This window comes from Trachypithecus francoisi, unplaced genomic scaffold (assembly GCF_009764315.1).
Source record: "Trachypithecus francoisi isolate TF-2019V2 unplaced genomic scaffold, Tfra_2.0 Lachesis_group7, whole genome shotgun sequence".
Taxonomy (NCBI): domain Eukaryota; kingdom Metazoa; phylum Chordata; class Mammalia; order Primates; family Cercopithecidae; genus Trachypithecus; species Trachypithecus francoisi.
In genome coordinates this window covers 69858091-69880929 of record NW_022681472.1, presented here as the reverse complement: position 1 = coordinate 69880929, position 22839 = coordinate 69858091, and the positions used below count along the sequence as shown (strand labels likewise).

Genomic DNA, 22839 nt, shown 5'->3' with positions numbered 1-22839 from the left:
AGTTTATTATTTTAGCGTTGATTAGTTTTGCCCGTTCTAGAGCTTCATATAAATGAATTCATTCAACATGTACATTTTCGTATAAGGCTTCTTTCACTCAGCAGAATGCTTTTGAGATTGTCTTATTTAGTCATATTTTTTCAAGACTAAAATAAAGCTAACACCAGCAAGCCTTTAATGAAGTCCTCCCTGTGCTTACAAAAATGGCATTACTTAAATCTGTCGTCTCAGAAAAATACTAGCCATGAAATCCAGGCCTCATCTAGGGATAAATAAAGTTTTTCTTCAGGAGATCAAGCCCTAGGAGAACATGTATTTGGGAATTTTACATACATCATGACGATGGTGAAAGGTATAGCCCATGTTTGTTTTGCTCTGAGCCCTTGGAATTGCATACAGGTGTTTGTTCTGGAGTCAAAGTTGTAGTAGTCCCTCTGAAGTCAGTAAGAGCTCCTGCTTAGATGAGGCTTGTGAGGAATGGAGCAAAACCAAATACAGGCAAATTCCCATCCCTTGCCCATTAAAGACAAAAACAAAAAAGCCAAAAAACAAAAAAGAAAACATGCATCTGGTTCCAATGATGGGTACCAAATCTTCTGTCTGGATATTTTATCTTTTCTTGCTTCAAGTGTGAAGTATCACATTCTTTAAAAGCGGCATGATACACTTAAAATACTGCAAGTCCCATTTTCTAGATAAAATTGCAATCACAAGGAGAGTTGACAAAGTTGAATTCTATTACTAAGCAGTTGTGTTTCAAGCTTCAATTCAAGTACTTCAAGTTGACTTTAAATGACCTGATGCAAATATATGATTTAGATCTTTAAGTAAGAACTACTGAAGCTCTGCCAGGCTCCATTATTTAGTCTTGAAAGTTCCATTATTTCCAGACATCCCAAAGTAAGAGTCTGCCAAGAAATGGGAGGAACAGAAGGTCCTATCAAAAGGTGTCCTGCCAGGGAGATGACAACACGGATATAATTTCAACACCATCCTAATTTGCTTTGCTGACCAAAAAGAGAAGATTCCGGCTTTTTCCTTCAACAAGATCCTCCACAACAGAGAACTTTATTTTAAATCCTGTCAACTGAGTTCTCCTCCTACTCCCCATGTATGCCTGCGTTTTCCAGGTGCAAAACATTAGTTAAATTTTGAAAATGCTTTCTATGGGTTTTGGGGTGACTGTGACAAAAAGGGTATTTGGGAAATAAAGCTTAATTTGTTTTTACCTTGATGGAACTCATTTATAAATGTATTTTTAAAATTAAATTATGCCATCAGAGAATTTTTTTAAGTTTTAAAGTAATGTTGCGCTCTAGGCTGGATATCAAAGTAGTTTCTTAGAGAATGTGAGACCTATCTGTATTTGGAGATGTTTAAAGTGGACTAGATTTTCATCTGTCTAGATGAAGGACAACACAGTTTATAGCAGGATGTGGAATTAGATGACATTACAATTAATTACATTAAATTATTTGCAAATACATTATAAAAAATAAATAATGTAATTTTCCACCAAATAATAAATTGCAAAAATATTTTTAAACATATTTTCTGGAATAATGGCAATTAGTTTACCAAATTATTGAGTTGTATATCAATGTTTTAAAAGCATTTTCTTTAATTTCTTTTCCATAGTAGATAATAAACAATACATGAGGTGACTTACTGACCTCAGTTAAATTTAGAGAAAGGTTAATTTTAATTAAATCAATATTATAACTTTATATTTTTCCTAGAAATTTACCACTTATTTTACAGCTTACTTTTTTAATCAATGCTTTTTCCTCTGATTTTTTTTTTTTTTTTTTTCTTTTTTAAGATAGTCTCCCTCCCTTTTAGAGTCTGGTCGGTTATTTTGCAGAATGTCTCTGTGCCGCATTTACCTGATGCTTTCTCAGTATTAGACTAAAGTTATGCCCTTTTGCAAGAACATCACAGAAGTGATATTTTGCCCTTTTCAGACATCATGAGGTACATAATGTAAATTGGTCTTATTACTGATGATTTTTAACTTTAATCATTTGGATAACAATGTAATGTCTCTCAGGTTTATCCACACTAAAATTATAATTTTTCCCTTCATAATTAATAATTATCTTGTAAAGAGATACTTTGAGACTATGCAGATATGCTATCTCATTGTATTTCTATTTGCTAATTTCAACCTCTATCAATGATTTTTGCCTGCAACAGTCATTAACATTGTGTTTTTCAAATGCTGTTTTTTATTTTCATTATTCTTTTTACATGTATAAATTGGACTTCTATTGTAAGGAAAAATTGTCTTTTCTTCATTTATTATTTATTTTTAGTTGATACTAAATGTTTACTAACATCTTTTTCAACTTCAAGGGATTAACATATTTTTCTAATTTTTTTTTTTTTTTTTTTTTTTTTTTTTTTTTGAGACGGAGTCTTGCTGTGTCACCCAGCCTGGAGTGCAGTGGCCGGATCTCAGCTCACTGCAAGCTCCGCCTCCCGGGTTTACGCCATTCTCCTGCCTCAGCCTCCTGAGTAGCTGGGACCACAGGCACCCACCACCTCGCCCGGCTAGTTTTTTGTATTTTTTAGTAGAGACGGGGTTTCACCGTGTTAGCCAGGATGGTCTCGATCTCCTGACCTCGTGATCCGTCCGTCTCGGCCTCCCAAAGTGCTGGGATTACAGGCTTGAGCCACCGGGCCCGGCCTAATATTTTAAACTGAATAGTTAACTCATTTATTTTGAGCCTTAATTTTTTTCTTTTTTTCAGTTGCTACATAATAACTGTTCATATTTTGGAACTGCATGTGATATAATTCGATACATTCATATAATCAAATTAGGGTAATTGGGATATTCATTTTCTTAAATGATTATCTTTTCTTTATGCTAGGAATAGTTGAAATATTTTCTTCTAGCTATTTTGAAATGTGCATTTGATTAATGTTAACTATAGTCACCCTGCTGATGTACAAAATACAAGCATTGAAGCTATGATTTTTCTTCTGAGACTTTCTTTTTTTTTTTTAATGTAGTCTTTTTTAGGTAGATCTTTTCTGGGATTTCATTTTAAAAGATTCCTTATGAAGTTATTTTATATTCTGTGTCAGTTTGTCAATTTCTAACAAAATCTAATGTGAATTTTAATTAGGATTACATAAAGATTTATAGTATAAGAGAATTATTGCTATCTAACAATATTGAATATTAAAATCCATGAAGATAGTATTTATATTAATTTATTAAATTCTTCTTTAATTCCTTTTGCAAAAATGTGTATACTTTATTGTACATGTCTTGCATATATTTTATTAAATTTATACCTATTTTTGATGCTATTCTAAGTGAAATTTAAAAAATAATCTCTAGTTCTTCATAGCTAGTATGTAAAGCTACAATAGATTTTCATATTTTGTTCTTTTATCATATGGCCTAGCTAAATTTCCTTATCTGTCTTAGTAGTTATTTTATATGATTCCTTAGCAATTTTAACATACATGATAATGCTGAGTGCTAATCTCTATAGTTTGTTTACCTCTTCCTTTCCAATATATAAGACTTTTATTTCTTTTTCTTATTTTATTGCTATGACTTGGATTTCCATTTCAGGGTTGACAAAAGGTGGTAAAAACCGTTATCCTTGTCTTATTTCTAATCTTTGGGTGAAAGTATTTAATCCGTCACCATTAAAAACTGAGGTTAGGAGTAGATATTTCATAGTTACCTTTATTTGGATGAGGAAGTTCCTGACTGTTCTATTTGCTGATTTTAAATTATGAATAGATTTTCAGTTTTGTTAAGTTCTATAATGGTCATCATCTAGATGGTAATTCATTTGTTAAATTGTGCAACAACATTGATCTTTGTATGTTAAAACAACCCTTCAGTTCTAGGACAATCCCTACTTAGTCAAAATATTTAAAAATACATATTGCTTGTTTCCAGTTTGAATATATACTGCTGATTTACTAATTGTTTTAAAGGATTTTAGTCTGTAATTGATTGTAGGTTTTTTTCCCCCCGTAATGGTTTTGCCTGGTTTTGATATCAGTATAATGATGATGTTAAATGAGAAATTGGGAAGTATTCTTCTTCTATATTTTGAGAGATTATGGGTTAAAATTGTTGTTTCTTCAGTGTGTGTTTGAAAGAAATCAACAGTGAAGCCATTTTGGCTTGTTTTTTTGTTTGTTTGTTTTTGGCTTGTAGTTTTTTTGTAAGGAAGATTTTAAGTGACCAATTCAATTTTAAACAATGTAACTATGTTTGGACATTGTATTTCTTAAGTAAATTTTGGTAGCTTGCATCTCTTAATGAATGTGTCCACTTGATCTGTTTTCAAATAAATTGGAATAAAGTAATTAATAAAATTCCTTATTATAATTTAATGTCTGTAGGATCGCTAATGATGTCTCCTCTTTATGCACAATATTGGTAAATCTTCTATTTTTCTGAACCAATCTAGCAATTTCATCAATTTTATTGATCTTTATAAATGCTTATATTACATTTAAAAATTGTCTCAATGGTTTATTTTATTTGTTTTTATTTATCATTATTATTACCTCCACTCTGCTTACTTCCGTAGTGCTTTAGCTGCATCCCACAAATGTTGATATGTTGTGCTATTCTTTTCATTTAGTGCAAAATATTTTCTGATATTATTTATGATTGCTCTATTAACTCATGAGTTTTTAAAAATAATGTTGTTTACTTTTCAAACCTTTAGATATTTTCCAGATAACTTTTTTATAGTGATTTTTAATGTTATGCCATGTGGTCAAAAACATACTCTGTATGCTTTTAATTAATTCATTAATAATTAATGAAATTTATTAAAGAGATAAATTCATCCATGAATTTATTGATTTTTTTAAGTGTAACCTGTGTTCTCTTCAATTAAATGTTCTAAGGATCCTTGATGTGAATATGTTTTCTTTTGTGGTGTGGTGTGCTGTTCTATACATATATCAATGTCGATTTGGTTGGTAGTGTTTTTTGTTTTCTGTATACTTACTGATTTTCAGTTTTCTTGTTCTATTAATTATCAGAGATCTCTTAAATTTAAAATTAAAATTTCAGTCTTTTCTGTTTCTGTATTCATTTGTTAGGTTTGCTTGATTTATTTTGAAACTGTAATCACGTACATACACATTTATATTTGTTATGAGTTGATTCTTTTATTAAGATTCCCTTTTTATGTCTCACAATATTTCTTGCATGGAGACTACTGTGTCTAATATTATTATCACTATTCCTTCTTTCTTGTGATTACACAAGAAATATATTGTTTTGCACAATTGCTTCTTACCTCCTATCTGAGAAACAAAATGTTATCTGATAATAAGCATCTTTTTTGAGTGTTAGCTGTTACTTCAGGTAAATTTGCAAATGAAGATGTTTTAAATCAAATGCACATGTTATTCCCACGCAGAGGCTTTACCAATTTTTAGTTTATTATTTTAACATTGACTAGTTTTGCCCATTCTAGAGCTTCATATAAATGAATTCATTCAACATGTACGTTTTCGTTCATGTTGCACAATATGTATTTTCTGCACAATATATATTTTTGCACAATATATATTTTTTTCACTTTCTACTTAATGTACCTTTGTGTTATGGACTGAATTGTGCCCTTCCCTCAAATTCATATGTTGAAATTCTAATCCTCCAAGGTGACTGTAATTGGAGAAATGACCTGTAAGGAGATAATTAAGGTCAAATTAATCTATAAAGGTGAGAACATAATTCTAATCCTGTTGTTCAGTGGTATAAGAAGAGGAAGAAACACCAAAGACCTTACTCTTCTTTTGTGCAAAGAGGACTGGCCAAGTGGGGACACAGCCAAGAAAGCAGCCTGCAAGCCATTAAGGGAGACTTCACTGGAAAACAACACTGGCACCTTCATCTTGGACTTCCAGACTCTGCAAAGGTGAGAAAATAAATTTCAGTTGTTAAAGCCACCCTTTCTATGGTATTTTGTTATGGCTGCTCAAGCAGACTAATATATTATATTTAAATATTTAGGCCGGGCGCGGTGGCTCAAGCCTGTAATCCCAGCACTTTGGGAGGCAGAGGCGGGCGGATCACAAGGTCAGGAGATCGAGACCATCCTGGCTAACACGGTGAAACCCCGTCTCTACTAAAAAATACAAAAAACTAGCCGGGTGAGGTGGTGGGCGCCTGTAGTCCCAGCTACTCGGGAGGCTGAGGCAGGAGAATGGCATGAACCCGGGAGGCGGAGCTTGCAATAAGCTGAGATCTGGCCAGTGCACTCCAGCTTGGGTGACAGAGCGAGACTCCGTCTCAAAATATATATATATATATATATATATATTTAAAGTATATTTCCTATAGATAGCATATAGTTGGGTCTTGCTTCTTGGGAAAAATATAATCTTAAAATCTCTGTCTATGATTGTTTAGATTATTTATATTTAATATTAATATTAATATTGTTGGGTTTATCTACTATTAGATTGTTTTCTATTTGCCTGTCATCTTTGTTTTTGCCATTTTTCCAAGTGTTATTTTTTACCACCTTTTAGTATTCTACCTAATCTTTTCTCTTGGCTTATTTACTCTTTGATATGGTTTCACTGTGTCCCCATCCAAATCTCACCTTGAATTCCTAACATATTGTGGGAAGGACTACGTGGGAGGTAATTGCATCCTGGGGCAAGTGTTTCTTAAGTTTCATGAGATCTGATTTTAAATGGAGAATTTCTCGCACAAACTTCCTTCTCTTGTCTGCTGCCATGTAAGACTTGTGTTTTACCTTGCACCATGATTGTGAGGCCTCCCCAGCCATGTGGAATTGTAAGTCCATTAAACCTCTCTCTTTTATAAATTGCCCAGTCTCAGGTTGTCTTTATCAACGGTGTGAAAGTAGACTAATACACTCTTCCTTTTTTGTTTTATTTATTTTTTAGTGGTGGCTCTAGGATTTGCTTTATGCATTTTTGTCCTTTTCACAGCCTGTCTTCAAATTCAATTATATCACTTCATTTGTAATGTAATTACCATGGTATGCTGTATTTTCCTTTGCCCTTCCCATCATTGGTGCTGATTTTGTTGTACATCTTCCTTCTATATATGTTACAAATATCAATATATTGCTACTTTTTTGTTTTTCAAATAAATATGAAAATTAAGATAAGAAAATATTTTTATATTTACTAATAAGCTTATAATTTTCAGTGCTTTCTGTTCATGTTGTAGATCCAAGTTTTCATCTGGTGTTCATTTCCTGTAGCTGGAAGAACTTCCTGTAGCTTTTCTTTCATTACAAATTCTCTCTGCTTTTGTTTGTCAGAAATGTTTTCATGTTGCTCTCATGTAAGAAAGATGTTTTCATTGGATATAAATTCTAGTTTGGCTTTTTTTTTTCTTTCTCTGCTACATAGATGTCAGTTTTTTATGTGTGCTGGCTTGGATTTTTTTCAGATGAGAAATTACTGATTAATCTTTACATTGTTCTACTTTGTGTAATGGATTTTTTTTCTCTGATTCACTGTTTTTTTGTCAATTCGATTATGATTTTCGCTTGTGTGTTTTCCTGTTTTGTTTATCCAGGTTTTCTTTCATGGAGCTTTTTGAATCTCTGATTTTGTAGATGTTATTGATTTTGGAAAATTTAGCTATTTTTTTATAATGTATTTTCTGTCTCTTCTTGGACTCATATTTTATGATAAGCTGCTTTATATTTTCCCACAGGCCAGAGCCTCTTAGTTTCTTTTTAATTTTTGGTTTTTGATTTTTGTTTTGATTTTCTACCTTTTTGTTCTCTATGCTTTGGTTTGTATTATTTCCATGGTCATTGACTTATATTCATTGGTCTTTTCTTTGCCATGTTCAGTCTGCTGCTAAAACCATCAAGTGAAGTTTTTGTTTCAGATATTGCATTTTTCCTTTCTACTAGTTCCATTTAGTTCTTTTAAAAATCCTCTGCTTTATTTCTCGTTATGTTCATATTTTCCTTTAGATCTTTGAATATATTTGTAGGAATTGTTTAATTCTTGTCTGATAATGTTGTCATTTTTGGTCTTTCCCTACTTGTTGAATTTTCAGTTGATTTTGTGTCATATTTTTCTGCTTCTTCACATAATGTTCAAAGCATTCACTCCCAAATAAAACATTATTTGATTTATGTGATTTTTTATTGGGTAGTGAACGTGTTTAATTTTTGTTGTTGATGCTAGATTTAATTGTTTCCAGTATTTTGGTTTAATGTTTTATAATTTGTTTTCCCAGTCCGTTAAATTACAAGTGAATTGACTTAGTATTTTTGGTGCTTGGTTTATGTTTTGGTTAAAGTAGATCTAGAATAGTCCTTACACTAGAACTAGTTTAGTCTTCTTACTAAAATGAGAAGTGTCTATTGAACGTCCTCAATGTTCACATGAGAGTTTTTATCCTTACTGGTTGGAAATTGAATATTTTTCTAAATTACCTATGATCTCTAGAAATTTTAAACTATACTTTACCTGTGCACAGCTTAGATTGTAGCACAGATTCACAGGAATGCTGATTTCTAGAACTAATTATCTGTATATCTCTCATTCCTGATTGTCTGCCATACAAATCCCACTCCTTTCGGCCACCTCAAAGTATAATGTATATCTTCTTGACTTAGTGAGCCTACATGTTCTATTTATGGACTCTCCTTCCTGTCCAGAAAGTTCCTTCTGGCCAAAACTAGGGCAATTGTAGGCCTCATCTTCTGGGTTCTTCTCAGGGACCCAGGCCTGCTCTATGTATTGTTCAATATTTGAAACTCTTGTCTTATGGATCTTAGGTTGTGAATTCATATTTGGCTGATTTTAATTTCTGTTTATTTTCCTGTAAGATAAGAGTGCAACAAACCTGAGATCAATTTATCTCCATTTTAAGATCCCTGGCCTAATACAGAAATCTCAAATTCTGCCCCTTCATTATGCACCCACCTCATGATTATTCCTATTTTGGCAGAGCTTATTTAGTCTTTCATCCTCAGATAACTCTTTTAAGTATGTTTATTGCCAACCATTTTGAACTCAGCTTTATTTTTTTATAGGTGGTGTATGTGGCTGGCCCTAGAAGATTTACTTTTTTTCCAAGAAAATGCAGTGTTACAATAAAAAGCATTTTTATGAAGGATCTAGTTGTGTATAACAGGAAGAGCTTTCAAATTATTTTATTTATTGTGTTGCTGAGCTTGAAATTCTTCTGAATTTTGACTATTAAGTTAATTTGTAGATATTTTAATGTTATATTTGGATTTATGTTTGTGTTTTTTAAATCATGTAGTTAGTTAATTTCATGTTTCTCCCAATTTCTTGTCTCTTACTGTGTTAATTTTATGTTTCTTTTTTGTTTCCACTAAGAGTTTGGGCATCCTGATGGTTAATTTTATACATCAACTTGCCAGAGCCATGCTGCCTAGATATTTAGTCAAACATTATTCCAGATACTTTGGTAAAGATGCTTTTCTTTTTAGATGAGAATAGCATTTAAATCTGTGGATTTTAAGTAAAGTAGATTATCCTCCATCATAAGGGGTGGGCTTCACATATTCAGTTGAAGGCCGTAATAGAACAAAAGCTGACCTTTCCAGAACAAGAGGGAATTCAGCTAGCATACTGCATTTAGACTTCAGTTGCAACTTGTCCTCGAGCTTCCAGCATGCTGATCTATCCCAACATATTTGGACTCTTCAAGTCTCTACAATCACATGAGACAATTCCTTAAAATAACTCTCTCTCTCTCTGCACACACACGCGCACACACACGTGTGCATACACACACACGTGCACATACACACGCGCATACACGCAGACACACACACACTGTGTTGATTTTGTTTCTCTGGCAAATCCTGATCAATGCAGGGCTGTATATTTAAATGATATTATTTTAATGGCTACATGCACATTTTTAACCTGCAGTCACAACTCAACAGTGTCTACATGTCTTAGACAGTTCATCACGATCTCTACTGTTTCCCCAGTCCTTAACTCTCTTAGGCAGTTTAGGCTGGTGTAATAAATATGCCACAGACTGAGTGGCTTAAACAACACACAGTTATTTCTAACAGTCGTGGAGGTTGGGAAGTTAAGCATCAAGGTGCAGGCAGATCTGGTGTTGAGGGAGAGCCCTCTTCGTGGTTTGTAGACAGCCATCTCCTCATTGTATCCTCACAAAGCAGAGAGGAAGCATGTGCTCCTGTGTTTCTTCTTTTAAGGGCACTATTCCTATTCATGAGGGCTGCATATTCATGACTTTCGAATTACCAATGCCCAATCTCCAACTGTCATCACACTGGGAATTAAGCTCCAATATATTAACTTTGGGAGAATACATTCAGACCATAAGCACTACCCACAATTGGCCATTAACTCCCAATACCCTTCCTATTTTACCTGCTATTGCTTTCTTGCACTTTAGTTTACCTTTTTAATCAACTGAAATTATTTATCATTGTCTTTATATCTTTGTTTTCTGACATATGTACAATGTTTTATACTAATTACCTCTTTAATTCCATTTATTTCTCAAGATTTAATTATCTTTATCCTAAAGTTAAGCCTTTACTATTTTTCAGCAATGGTTCATGAGTAAAACATTTTATCTTTATTGGGATATGCCTTTTGTTTACTTAAATTGTAATGATGATCCAAATGGATGTAAAATTTTTATGAATAGTTCACAAGTATCTTAATTTGTTGAATATATTGTTACTCTAGTGAATTAAATTTCTAGTCTGTAGAGATATTCCCTAGTTGTTTTTAAGTTTTTTTCTTTTATTTTAGTTTTCTGTAGTTTCATTATGGTGTGTGTAATTGTAGGATTGCTTTTACTTAACATCTTTTAGACTTTCTTGTTTTTCTTGATGCTGATGATTTTATACTTTTGTGGTAACTGTACAGTCTTGACCTTAAAATCTTCTATTTTAGTGCCTTATTCATTGTCTCTTTATTCTTTTTATTTTGAGTATTCCAGCTCTTCTCGTGTTATTCTTTATGCATTTTAACATCCTTTTCAAATTGTTATGTGTTCTCACTCTTTGTTGCATCTACATAATTTCCTCAGTTTCATGTTCTAATTTGTGAATCCCTTTTTACTGGGTATAATCTATTTAATATAGCCATTTATTTTGCATTTTAATATTTATTGCCTACATTTCAAGTTCTATCCTGTATATTGTTTCAAGCTTGCGTATTGTACTTCCACAGTTTTTTTCACCAGTGTTTTAAATAAATATGTCTCCTTTTCAAATTGTTCTGTAATTCCAAACACTTAATTCTGCTAACTTTCACTATTGTTGGATATATCTTATGTATTTTGCAATTTTTGACTATGAACTCTTGAGTGGGATTATGTATATGAAAGAAAGAGAGAGACAGTGGGGGAAGAGGAGAAATGTCATGTGTTCTGACTGAACTATAAATATTTTTTTAGTTTTATTTATTTGTTTTCTGTGCCCCTGCCAGAAGCCTCAGGCTATTACTGGCCTGTTATAAAGGCCTTTGTTAAAATTTAAGCACATGGTTCCCATCTTATAGGAAGATTGTAATTAAAAGCCAGAACCATGTGAGTAAAAAATAAAATGTGTTTTTAAGTTTTCTGGAGAAATATATTTTTTTCTACTGAGAGCACAGGCAAAGGCAGACTCTGTTTTTATTTTCCTTGGAGTTAATAGAGTTTTATTTTCTAGTTCAACCTCTAGGGTCTTGATTTTGACAGTGTGTTCATGGATGTGTGTGTGTCAGTTACATGTCTCCAACTTTCAATTCTAACACTTCAACACATGTGGCCCCAGTACCTTGTCACTTGTATTCAAATGGACATTAAAGCTCTAATGTTACTAGCATTGATAAGTCCCCAGAGTGGCTTAATGCTTACCACTCTCATTTTTAATTAATTTTTTCCTTTAATCACATCACTCATTCACATGTGAACTTATCTGCTCTGTTAAGTACTATTAAATATGCATTTAAAACATTATTTGCTGTATTTTATGTAACAATTCTGGATACTTACATTGGAAAGGATTTTGAGATATCCAGACTATCATATTTACATTTCAAACAGATCACTTTGAGCCACTTAATTGCATAGTTATCATAGACAGATGGATCTGTGTAGCAACTAGTACCACTGGTAAACTGTGCCTCTTAGTGAGCCCAAGTGATGTGGGAAACTTGCTCTTTGAATTAATTCTGCTTCCAGCACAGACAACCCAGAATTTAATCCTTACTTTTTTCTTTCCTTCCAAGTAGTTTAGAATTTTTAGTAAGTTACATGGAGAAATAGGTCTTCCAGTTTCTTCACAGTTTCACATCAACTTTATTCTTGGTCAGCAGTAAGTGACTTTTTTTAAGTAAACTTTTATTTTGGAATAATTGTAGACTTACAAAAAAATGCAAAAGAAGAGTTCTTGTACAAGTCTTTTCTAGTTTTCCCCATTGTTGACATCTTGTACTACTGTATTACATTAGCCACAACAAGAGCCTAATATTGGTATACCACTATTAAGTAAGCGTCATACTTCATGTGTTTTGCTTTGTTTCAACCAGTTTTTCTATTCATATATTCTATTCCAGGATACATTACAGGATATCATATTACATGTAATTGTTATATTAATGCAGGATTGTTTTGCTCCTTAGCTCAGCTAAAATCTGGCTTCTTGTCTCACAACCAGGAAAAATTAGGCACTTAGACACATTGAAAGGTGAAGAGAGCAGAATTTACTAAAAGAAAGTTCTCAGCCAAAAAAAGGGGGTTTCTGCCAACTGGCTCCCACCTCACGGATTGAATACCAGGCCACCACACAGGAGCTGAAGAGGCCCAGCTCCTCTCCTACAAAAGATGTGAATTCCTGGTTGCTCCACCTCATTCTCCCAGTTGAGCATGTGAGCCCTTAGTCTGAGCCACTCCACATTGACTTATTTCCCTTACTGTGCATGTGTTAAGGGATGGAATTTTTCACCATGGGCATGTTTAGGCAAGACCTTGCGCAGGTTCCCTTATCTGCCTCCTGCATCTATCAGTATCTCCCCAGTGTCCACTGGTCTGTGAATTTTTAAATTCTTTCCTTGTTTTATTGTGAGCTTGATAGTCTTGAGGAATACTGGTTAGGTGTCCTATAGAATATCCCCAAATCTGGGTTTTCTGATGTTTCTCATGATTATACTGGAATTATGGGTTTTAAAAAAGATAATACGTATTGTTACACCATATCAGTGTACATCATTGATGTTATTAGCTGTAGGTGACAATTTTTAATGAATTTTGTACCTTAGAATAGTTTTTGATTTGCTGAAAAATTATAAAGGAAGTACCTAAAGTTCCTATATAGTTTTTTTTTTTTTTTTTTTTGAGACGGAGTCTTGCTCTGCCACCCAGGCTGGAGTGCAGTGGCCGGATCTCAGCTCACTGCAAGCTCCGCCTCCGGGTTTACGCCATTCTCCTGCCTCAGCCTCCCGAGTAGCTGGGACTACAGGCGCCCGCCTCGTCGCCCGGCTAGTTTTTTGTATTTTTAAGTAGAGACGGGGTTTCACCGTATTAGCCAGGATGGTATCGATCTCCTGACCTCGTGATCCGCCCGTCTCGGCCTCCCAAAGTGCTGGGATTACAGGCTTGAGCCACCGCGCCCGGCCCCTATATAGTTTATACAGTTTCGCCTATAGTTAAACCCTTACATATATTAGTATGCTACATTTGTCACAGTTAATTCACCAATATTGACATTATTATCCATTATCAATTAAGGTACATATGTTGCTCAGATTTTGTTAGTTTTCCTTTAATATCCTTTTTTTGTCATAGAATCCTATCTAGGACACCCCATTACATTTAGCTGTAGTGTCTTCTTAGGCTTCCCTTGTCTTTGACAATTTATCAGACTTCACTAGTTTTTAATGACAGTTTTAAAGAGTACTGATGATATGATTTGACTGTGTCCCCACCCAAATCTCATCTTGAATTGTAGCTCTAATAATCCCAGTGTGTGGTGAGCTGGACCCAGTGGGAGGTAATTGAAACATGGGGCAGGTTTTTCCCATGCTGTTCTTGTGATAGTGAATAAGTCTCATGAGATCTCATGGTTTTATAAAGGACAGTTCCCTGCACATGCTCTCTTGCCTGCCACCTTGTAAGATGTGACTTTGCTCCTTTTTTGCCTTCTGCCGTGATTGTGAGGACTCCCCAGCCATATGGAACTTTGAATCAATTAAACTTCTTTCCTTTATAAATTACCCAGCCTTGGGTATGTCTTTATTAGTAGTGTGAGAATGGACTCATACAACTGGTAAGATATATTGTTAGAATGACCCTCACAATTGGAATTTGTCTGCTGTTTTTCTCATGATTAAACTGGGTATATGGGTTTTTAAGAGGAAGGGCACAAAAATAAATTACCACTTTTGTCAGGGGTACAGATGATCCATATGTTAATTACAATCTTGATTACCTAGCAGAGGTAGGGTTTGTCAGATTTACTGTTAAGTTACTCTTTTTCCTCCTTGCCACATTCTATTGAGTGGAAGGAAGTCACTATATGTAGACTATATTTACAGAGTGGGGAGTGACTCTTCACCTCCTTGAGGGCATGGGATCTCACTTTATTATTATTATTATTATTAAGATGGCGTCTTGCTCTGTTGCCCAGGCTAGAATGCAGTGGCATGACCTTAGCTCACTGCAAACTCTGTCCCCCAGGTTCAAGCAATTCTCCTGCCTCAGCCTCCTGAGTAGGTGAAATTACAGGCGGGCACAACCACGCCTGGCTAATTTTTGTACATTTAGTAGAGACAGGGTTTCACCATGTTGGTCAGGCTGGTCTTGAATGCCTGACCTCGTGATCCACCCATCTAGGCCTCCCAAAGTGCTGGGATTATAGGCGTGAGTCACTGCACCCGGTGATCTTGCTAATTATTTGGCATTCTTCTGCATGGGAAATCGACTGTTGTCCCTCATAAGTTTATTTATTCGATTATTTATTGATATCAGTACAGACACAAGAATATTTTTCTTATACTTTTGGATATATGGTAATTTATTAGTACTTTATCTTGATGAGTGAATTGGCTCAGTTTGGCCATTGGGAATCTATTATTTGACTCCTGCGTCTTTTTCCTCCCTCCTTTTCTTTATCATGGTAAAATACATGTAATATACAATTTAGCATCTTAACCATTTTGAAGTTTATAATTCATTGGTATTAAATACATGAATAATGTTTTGCAACCATCGCTGTCATCCATCTCTATAACATTTTTCATTTTGTAAAACTGAAACTTTGTACCTTTTAAACAATAACTTCCTATGCCTTCTTCCCCTCAGTCCCTGACAACTACAATTTTACTTTCTTGCTTTATGATTTTGACTGTTCTGAATACCTCATATAAGTGAGATCATATAGTACTTTTCTATTTATGATTAGCTTATTTCATTTAGCATAGTATCCTCAAGGTTCATCCATGCTGTAGCAATAGCATATGTTAGAATTTTCTTCCTTTTTTAAGACTGAAAAATATTCCATTGTATATTTACCGTATAGTGATTATTCATTCATCTGTCCGCTGAACTATTTCACACTCCCACCGACAGTACACAAGGGTTCTAGTTTCTCTCGCCTTTCAAACACTTGTTGTTTTCTGTTTTTTGATAGTAGCCATCCTAGTGGGTATGATGTGGTATTTCATTGTAGTTTTGGTTTGCATTTACCCGATAGCTGGTGATACTGAATCTTTTTACATGTGTTTCTTGGTTATTTTATATCTTCTTGAAGAAATGTATATACAAATCCTTCACCCATTTTTGAATCAGGGTGTTTTGGTATTTATGTTGTTGAATTTAGGAGTTCTCTTTATAGTGATTTCTTTGATCCATGGAGGGCGTGTTCCTAGAATTCCAGTGGATGACAGAAACCAGAGAGAGCACTGGACCTTATATATACTATGTTTTTCCTTTTCATATGTATCTGTGGTACAGTTTAATTTAGAAATTAGGCATAGAAGAAATTAACAACAATAACTAATAATAAAATAGAACAATAATTACAATATGCTAGCGTTTCTACTTTTGCAATTTGTTGCTATTGTTAAGTAAAATAAGAGTTACCTGAATACAAGCACTTCATATTGTGACAGTTGATCTGGTAACTGAGTGATGGCTAATAAGTGACTAACAGGAGGGTAACACATAGAGGGTGGATGTGCTGGCCAAAGGAATGATTGACATCCCAGGTAGGATGGAACAGAATGGCATGAAATTTTATCACACCACTCAGAATGACATGTAATTTAAAACTTAGAAATTGTTTATTTCTGGGCCGGGCGCGGTGGCTCAAGCCTGTAATCCCAGCACTGTGGGAGGCCGAGACGGGTGAATCACGAGGTCAGGAGATCGAGACCATCCTGGCTAACACGGTGAAACCCCGTCTCTACTAAAAAATACAAAAAAAAAACTAGCCGGGCGAGGTGGCGGGCGCCTATAGTCCCAGCTACTCGGGAGGCTGAGGCAGGAGAATGGCGTGAACCCGGGAGGCGGAGCTTGCAGTGAGCTGAGATCCGGCCACTGCACTCCAGCCCGGGCGACAGAGCAAGACTCCGTCTCAAAAAAAAGAAAAAAAGAAAAAAAGAAAAAAGAAATCGTTTATTTCTGGAATTTCTCATGTAATATTTTTCAACTGTGGTTGACAGTGGGTAACTAAAACTGCTTAATTTAAGCCACAGATAAGGGGCGACTACTGTATATTCTGGATATTAATCCCTTACCAAATATATGATTGACAAATATTTTCTCCCATTCTGTGGGTTGCATTTTTACTCTGTTGATGTTGTCTTTTGGTGAACAATTTGTAAAGTTTCATAAAGTCCAAGTTGTCTTTTTTTAATTGTTGTTGTCTGTGCCTTTGTTGCCGTATCGTAGCAATCATTGCAAATCCAGTGTTGTGAAGCTTCTGGCCTATGTTTTCTTCTAAGAGTTTTATAGTTTTACATCTTACATTTTTGTATTTAATCCATTTTGAATTTTTTTTTTAATATATGGTGTCAGTTAAGGGCCAAACTTCATTGTTTTCTATGTGTCTACAAAATAATTTGCTTGGTTTTTGCCTGGGATTATGTTAAATCTATAGATAAAATTGGGAACAAAATTGTTATCTTAACAATATTTATTTTTCTAATGTATGAGCATGGCATATTCACTTCACAATATGAAGTGAACATATACATATAACATTATAACATAAACATATGGATATTGTAAATAATTTGTATTTTACCTATGTATTTCATTTTGGCAGTATTATCATAAATAGCATTTTAAAAATTCAAATTTCAGTTTTTATTGCTTGTGTATAGGAAGACAATTGACTGTGTATATTTATCTCCTGCTTTGACTGTTCTATACTTTTTCAGAGCAAAGAGTTTTGTTGACTTTTTTAAGTTAAATAACCATGTTATCTACAAATAAAGACAATTTTATTTTTCCTTTCCAATGCATATATACTTTTGTTCCTTTTCTAAGTCTCATTGTACAGCTAGAGTTTTTGCTACGATGTTGGATAAGAGAGGTAAGAAAGGAAATTCTGACTTTGCTCCTTATCATAGAGAAAAAGTGAACAGTTTCATTATCATTAAACATGGTGTTAGCATTACAGTTTTTATAGATATTCTTTATCAAGTTAAGGAAATGCCTCTTTATTCCTAGTTGGCTTAGAGTTTATATTAAGAAACAATGGTGACTTTTGTCAAGTTAATTTATTGCCACCAATTAATTTGAATAGATGAGTTTTTTCTTTAGCTTAATAATGTGAAGGTTTATATGAATTGATTTTTGAATGTTTAACCAGTCTTTCATACCTATAATAAATCCCAGTTGATTGTAGTGTATAATATTTTTATGCATTGTTGGATTTGATTTGCTAAGGTTTTGTTGGGGATTTTTGCATTTACATTCATGAGAAATACTAGTTTGTGTTTTTCATTTCTCCGTAATGTCTTTACCTTTTTTAAGGTATTAGGTAATGCTGACTTTATAAAATGTCTTAGAAAGCATTCATTCCTTACATTTTCTGTACTTTCTTTTTCTGTGTGGATAATTGGTATTACTTTTTCCTTAAATGTTTGGTAGAATTCACTGTTCAAACAATCTTGGCTTGGAACTGTCTTCTGGGAATGTAATTAAGTATTGATTTACTTTCTTTAATAGACATAATAGTAGAATATGGTAGTTTGTGTCTTTCAAGAAACTGGCTCATTTCATTCACTCATTAAATTTCTTGGCACCATATTCTTTTAACATTTTAAAGTTCAAGATACCAGTATGATGACACCACTTTTCATTTCTGAAATCAGTAATTTCTAAACTAAAGGTTTTTCAACTATCAATCTTCCCAAGAAATAGTCTTTGGTTAAACTGATTTTTTTCTATTGATTTATTTTTTCAATTTCATTGATATTTTTCCTCCAATTTTTGTTACTTTTTTCTTTTCATCTTTAGGCTTATGGTGGTTTTATTTCCCTCTAGTTTTCTAAGGTAAAAGTTTAGGTTATTTGTTTCACATCTTTATTATTTCCTAATATATTGTTTAACAACAGGGATACATTCTGAGAAATATATCATTAGGTGATTTGGTTGTTGTGTGAAAATAATACAGAGTATATTTACATGGTCCTATAAAGTATAACCTAGTACACACCTAGGCTATATGATATAGCCTATTGCTGTTAGGCTTCAAACTTATACAGTATGTTACTGTACTGAATACTGTAGGCAATTGTAACACAGTGGCAAATATTTGTGTATTTAAGCATATTTAACATAGAATAGGTACAGTAAAAATATGGTATTATAATCTTATGAAATCACCCTGTTATATGCAACTCTTTGTTGACTGAAACATTGTTATGTGGTACATGACTCTATGTAGGCACAGTATTGCTATACTGTAATTTCTCTTTAAGCACTATTTATACTACATTCCATAATTTTTGGTAAATTGTATTGTCATTTTCACTTAATTTAAAACACTTAAAAATTTCCGTTGAGCCCTCTGTGACATGAAGATTATTTAGAATTGTATTGTTCATTTTGCAAATGTTTTAGAATTTTCCAGCTATCTTCTGTTATTGATTTGTAGTTTTATTCTGTTGTCATCTGAGAATATACTTGGTATAATTTTCGTTTTTTTTAGATTTAAGTAATTTTTCATATTCATGGCTTAAAATATGCTCTTTGTGAATATTTCATGTGAGCTTGAGAAAAATGTGTATTCTGCTATTGTTTCTATGTGGAATATTCTATAAATGTCAATTAGATCAAGCTGATTGCTAATGCTGCTCAGGTCTTATACATCATTATCATTACTGACTTTCTGCCTGATTGATCTCTCAAACCTGTCAGAGGACTTTTGATGTTTCCAACTATAATAATGGATTTGTCTATTTCTCTTTTAAATCCTATCAATTTTGTCTTCACATATTTTTATATTCTGTTTATGTTTGTAATTCTTCTCTTCATTACTGATAATTTTCTTGTCTGAAGTATAATTTTTTTCTGTAATTAACGAAGCTTCTCTAGCTTGCATTTGAGTATTATAAGCATGCTATATCACTCTACATCTCTTTAATTTAACTTTATATGTCTTTATAGAGAGTAAAGTAAGTTTTTGGTAAACAACTCATAATTGGTCTTGTGTTTTTAATCTGGTCTGACAATCTCATTTTAACTAGTTTTAAAATCTGGTATTCAGATGTAAATGTATTAGTGACATAGTTGAATCAATATCTACCATGTTTGTAACTGTTTTTTGCGTGCTGGATGTATTCTATTTTCTTCCCCTCTACCCCACTCTTATTTTTGGCCTCTCTGGTTTTAATTGAGCATCTTCTATAATCTCATTTTTTTCTCATCTCATAGCACATCAATGACACTTAGAAATATATTTTTAGAGGTTGCCCTAGAGTTTACAATATACGTTTTTGACTTATCTAAATCCAGTCTCAAATTACAGTATAACACTTCACATGTAGTATTGGTCGTTCATGATAGAGAAAGCTCACACTTTCTCTCTTCTGTCTCTTCCTGTAACATTGCTGCCTTTCATTTCACATATATAATCACTTGGTGTATCCTTAAGTTTTAAACACATAGTTATGATTTATATCAATTAATAATAAGATAAATATATTATTTTACCTTCATTTGTTCAGTCCTTATGCTCTTACATTATGCAGATATGTTTCTGACATATCATTATCTTTCTGCCTGAAGAATTAACATTTTAACATTATTTTCAAATTTAAGATTCACTAGAGATAACTTCCCTAAATTTCATTTAAGAAACCTTTATTTCTCCTTGTTGAGAGATAATTTTGCTGAATATAATAGTGATACTATTTTTTTCTTTCAAAACTTCAAATACTTCACTGTCTTCTAACTTACATGGTTTCATTTGAGACATTCAATGTAATTTTTTTTTTTTTTTGACAGAGTCTCACTCTGTTGCCCAGGCTGGAGTGCAGTGGCATGATCTTGGCTCACTGCAACCTCTACCTCCCAGGTTCAAGCAATTCTCATGCCTCAGCCTCCTGGGTATCTGGGATTATAGGTGTGTGCCATCATGCCCAGCTAATTTTTGTATTTTCAGTAGAGTCATGGTTTACCCATGTTGGCCAGACTGGTCTCAAACTCCTGGCCTCAAGTCATCTGCCTGCCTTGACCTCCCAAAGTGCTGGGATTACAGGCATGAACCACAGTGCCTGGCCTCACTGTAATTCTTTCCTTGGCCATTTTGAACATACTGATAAGCCCATTGAAGGCGTTCTTCCTTTTTATTACACTGTTTTAAAGTATACAGGACTTTTAAAAAATTTGTCTTTTACTTTCCATTTGTCTACTTATGTTTCTCATCTATTCTTTCATGTTGTCCACTTTTTCCATTGGAGCCCTAAACATACAAATAATAATTATCTCAAATTTCCTGTCTGTTAATTTCTGCATCTCTGTCATAACAGTCTGATTCTGATGATTGCTTTGACTTTTCACACTGTGTTTTTCTTTGCCTTTTCATACATTGGAATTTTTTGTTGAAAGTCAGATATATTATGTTGGGTAACAGAAATGGTGGTGAAGAGTCCTTTAGTATGAAGATTTATAATTGTCTGCTTGTGGCTCTGCTTTGTTGAGTGTTTGAGCTACATAGTTATAGATGCTATTGTCTTTATAGTCCTCTAACTACGCTTGTTTTGTTTCTTTTCTTGTGTTAGGCTTTCCTAGGTACTTCTCATAGAAAGTCTGTGTCTTGCAACTCTTCAACTGTACTCTACTATTATTATTCTAGGGTCCTGTTGGTGTGGTGGTTAGATGTGTGCAAAAAGAGGCATTCTTTGTTTGTTTTGGAGATGGGGTTTCTGTCTCATTGCTCAGGCTGGAGTGCTCTGTTGTGGTCTCGGCTCACTGCAACCTCTGCTTCCCAGGTTCAAATGATTCTCCTCCCTCGGCCTCCCAAGTAGCTGGGATTACAGGTGCCCACCACCACACCTGGCTAATTTTTGTATTGTTAGTAGAGACAGGGTTTCACCATGTTGGCCAGGCTGGTCTCAAACTCTCTTGATCCGCCCTCCTTGGCCTCCCAAAGTGCAAGGATTACATGCGTGAGCTGCCAGGCCTCGCCACAAAAAGAAACGTTCTACCTTCTGAATGAATCTATGTTTTTTAGTTGGGCCATGATTCAGGGCTGTGAACGTCACAAATATTTCTAGTAATCTAAACAATAAAATCATTAGGTATTAATATAGATTATTGTCCTCCTTGTTCCCTCCTGCTTTTCCTGGAAACAGAGTTTTCAATTTATTTCCCTGAAGCCCTGACCCCTGTTCACCATATTCACTCCAGACTCCAGAAGGGACACAAAACTTTAGGTGACTGGACTGAGAGGAATGCACTTCCCATGGCTGGGATAAGGTCCTAGAAACCTTTTCTTCTTTAGCCTATAACAAAGACACTGGATGTGGTTCATAATGATCACTCTTGCCTTCCTCCTCTCAGAGCCATTTCTCAGAGCTTCACCATAAGAACTTGTTGGGATTCCTAAAGGAAAAGCCCATGAATGTGTAGGATCCCTTTAAGACTGTGAGCCCCCAGGAAATTTTTACTCTCTAAGCCTCATGCAATTTTTCAAATTACCATTTACTGCTAGTTTGTGGCTCCAGCATCTTCTGTTCCAGGTAAGTAAACGTTGCTTTTTGTATATCTGGATGTACCTGTTTTTGTAGGTTTCATAGTAGTGATTTGCCTAGAGGCCTCACTTCCTTCATGAATCCAAGAAGTTGTTGATTTTTGGTTTGTCTAGCTTTTTCAACTTGTAAGAACAAGACTGATGACTTCCAAGAATTTTGCATATTATAGCTGATAAGGAGATTTATGAATGACATTTTGGTTTTATTAGTTTTCGTGTTTGCTTTTTGTTTATTTTTGTAGTTAAACATTTTCAGACTCATAAAGATAGAAAATTCTCTGTATCTTTCAATAATAGAGTCATCGTCCAGTTTAACTAAATTTCAGCAGGTCAATCATATCTTTACTTTTCCATAGAAAGGAATAATTATCTTGCTCTAACAATAGAAAAAAATGTATTTGCACTTTAAGCCAAGTAGCGTCATAGATGCTATAAAGGAGGTCAACCCATGATGTGAAAATTTCAGCTTTCCTCAAAGGCTGTTTAAAAAATCATGTCCTTGTTATAAGTCAGAAATTGAAGAGCCACCTGGAATACAGAACGACCAATTTATTAAACATTTTGTATAAAATATGTGCATTTTATATAAGAAATTGTGGATTGATTCATCTTGAGTTTGAAT

General features: G+C 34.0%; 1 long non-coding RNA gene across 3 annotated transcripts in view; it reads left to right on the top strand.

Moving 5' to 3' along the window:
* The first annotated feature begins 727 nt into the window (after window positions 1-727).
* LOC117079225 overlaps window positions 728-22839 on the top strand; it is a 134373-nt gene continuing 112261 nt past the window's right edge. For all 3 annotated transcript variants that reach the window (XR_004435324.1, XR_004435322.1, XR_004435323.1), the window contains exons 1-2: window positions 728-1130; window positions 5754-5918. This is a non-coding gene — a long non-coding RNA (uncharacterized LOC117079225). The remainder of the gene's footprint in view (window positions 1131-5753; window positions 5919-22839) is intronic.